The 2516-nt window shown below is 45.4% G+C and overlaps 1 long non-coding RNA gene across 1 annotated transcript in view; it reads right to left on the bottom strand.

Annotated features, from left to right (window-relative positions):
- LOC106529749 (uncharacterized) overlaps nucleotides 1-1313 on the bottom strand; it is a 2636-nt gene extending 1323 nt beyond the window's left edge. The window contains exon 1 of the long non-coding RNA XR_001311674.1: nucleotides 1167-1313. This is a non-coding gene — a long non-coding RNA (uncharacterized LOC106529749). The remainder of the gene's footprint in view (nucleotides 1-1166) is intronic.
- Nucleotides 1314-2516: the final 1203 nt, after the last annotated feature.

Genomic DNA, 2516 nt, shown 5'->3' with positions numbered 1-2516 from the left:
CGGGGTTCCTCTCGGGTTGCCAGTTGGTCCTTTATCTGCTCAGAAAGAGAATTTACAAAAGTTCCTTTAAGCGCTAGTTCATCCCAACCTGACTCCTCTGCCATAATGCGAAAGTCGATGGAGTGATCGGTGACAGAGCGTTTGCCTTGTTTGAGGGTGAGAAGACGCTTCGCTGCTTCCTCCTGCTGGAGGGGATGGTCAAACACACGCTTAATTTCTTGGATGAAAAATTGAGAAGTCAGAGTGTCAATGGAATGAGATGCCAGAAAAGAGTTGGCCCAGCGTAAAGCTTTACCTTTGAGAGCAGTAACAATATATGTAATCTTGGATGCTGAGTTAGGAAACAGCGTAGGTGAACGTGAAAAAGCGAGTTGACACTGTAAAAGAAAACCACCACAATGATCCGGATTACCTTCAAAGCATTCTGAGGGACGAAGGTCTGGCTCCCGGGTTGTAGTTCCGGAGTTTGGTCGCAAGGGGGCAGCAGCTGCTTGGGTTACAGATTTGGGTAACAGGTTAGAAACTTTGTCATCCATGGAAACGACTCTATGACCGATCTGATTTAAAACAGCGCTTGTATTTTCTTGTAGCTGAAATAATTGATGTAAGAGCTGATCATGATCTTTAAATTTCTGTTCAATATCCATAGAACTGAAGGACTGTTCCGTACCAAAACCGTTCTTTGACATAATTGGCCGGAGCAAACTGTCAGGTTTGCGAGAAGTCAAAAGTGAACAGGTTTGGAGCGAAACAGACTCGGGAGACCAGATACAAAAGGTAAGTGATTTTATTTACAGTGCGGGTCGGGGTGTGAACTGGAGAAGYTGCAAAGGAAGGACAGCCGGTGAGTATTTGTTTGATGGGAGAAGAGATCTTGTAATAATGATAAGGATCTATTTTCTTACAGGTCGATGAGGGAGGAGCGGCACAGAGGAGAAGGTGAGAATCCACGGAGGTGAGTTGTTTTCTTTTTATTTCCAGGTTGAGTTGATCCAAGGTGAATAGGTGAGTTCCTGAGGCGTTGGAGGCAGACAGGCAGGTGATCAGAGCTGAGGTGTTATTTCCTTTGGATGACACGGTGGGATCACGGGCAGGAGCACTAGACATAAAAAGCACAGTTAGTTTCAACAGGAAGGTTTTTAAAGTAGAGCAGCCAGGACAAATACCATAAGGCATGTGTTGCTCCGGCGAGGATCAGTTCACCAGTGTCGTCTTATAAAGCCCTCAGGTGCTCATCAGAAGATCAGCTGCAGCTGCGCTGATTAATGCCTCAGCCACTCAGGAAACTGCTGGTGAAAAAACTCAAATTGCTACACCCCAGCCCATAAGAACTCACCTGTTTTACTTGCTAAAAACCATTACTGGAAGAATCTCAAATACTCACCTCTGAGAGATCCCCCCCCCCCCACCAGTATAAATAAAATCACTTACCTTTTGTATACTTTGTCTACGCCTCTGTTTGTCACTGGTAACTGCTCACGTTGACCTCCACCCTGATAGTATGCTTCAGCCAAGTAAAATGTCCGTGAGCAATACCTCTGACAATCAGACCCTCGGGGCTAATAATCAATCAGACTCTACAATGTTAAATCATGACCAAAAGCTTAATCAGTTATTTCAGCTTCATCAGGAAACCAGCGTATTATTAAATCAAGTCACTCATCGCATTGCTGCCATAGATAGCAGATTGAACACACTTTTTTCCTCTAACACAATTACACCTCCCGTTACCACGCCCAGTCCACCTGTTTTGCCTGTGAGAGAACCAGACATCCGACACTCTGAATTATTTGATGGCGATATAAATCAGTGTGCAGGATTTTTACGGCAATGCTGGTTGGCTTTTGCTCGTTCACCTTCACTTTTTCCCACTCATTCTGCCCGAGTCACTTACATTGTTTCTGCTTTAAAGGGAAAAGCTCTCAGATGGGCTCAAGCTTTTCTCTCAGCTCATTCCTCGGATACACTCACCTCTCAGTTGTTTATTCAGGAGTTCCAGCGTGTATTTGATCATCCCCTCCAGCAGGAGGAGGCAGCAAAGGGACTGATCAACCTATGACAAGGAAGTAAATCGTCAGCCGAACACTCTGTGGATTTTCGCATTGTTGCGGAAGAGGCTGGTTGGGAGGACCTTTCTTTAAAAGGTATTTATATTAACTCATTATCTGAACAACTTAAAGATCAAATGGCTTCCCGGGACAAACCCGGAAGCCTTGACGAATTAATCGCCTTGTCCATACGTATTGATAATAGATTAAGAGAGCGAAAAAAGGAAAAGAACTACACTTCCCAGACGCCGCGGGTTTCCGCCTCCGCAATCAGTGGTGATTTTCTTCTCCCTCACACAACAGCTGCTACTAATTCTTCCGAACCCATGCAAGTTGGACGCACCCGGTTGACTCCCGAGGAAAGACAGAGACGGTTTGCTGCTAAGTTGTGTATCTACTGTGGAAACAAAGGACACTTCGTCACCACCTGCCCACTGCGGGGAAACGGACCATCTCGTCAGTAGAACA

This window comes from Austrofundulus limnaeus, unplaced genomic scaffold (genome assembly GCF_001266775.1).
Source record: "Austrofundulus limnaeus strain Quisiro unplaced genomic scaffold, Austrofundulus_limnaeus-1.0 Scaffold463, whole genome shotgun sequence".
NCBI lineage: Eukaryota > Metazoa > Chordata > Actinopteri > Cyprinodontiformes > Rivulidae > Austrofundulus > Austrofundulus limnaeus.
Note: the sequence above shows the minus strand (reverse complement) of the source record. Positions and strands in the feature narration are given on the sequence as shown.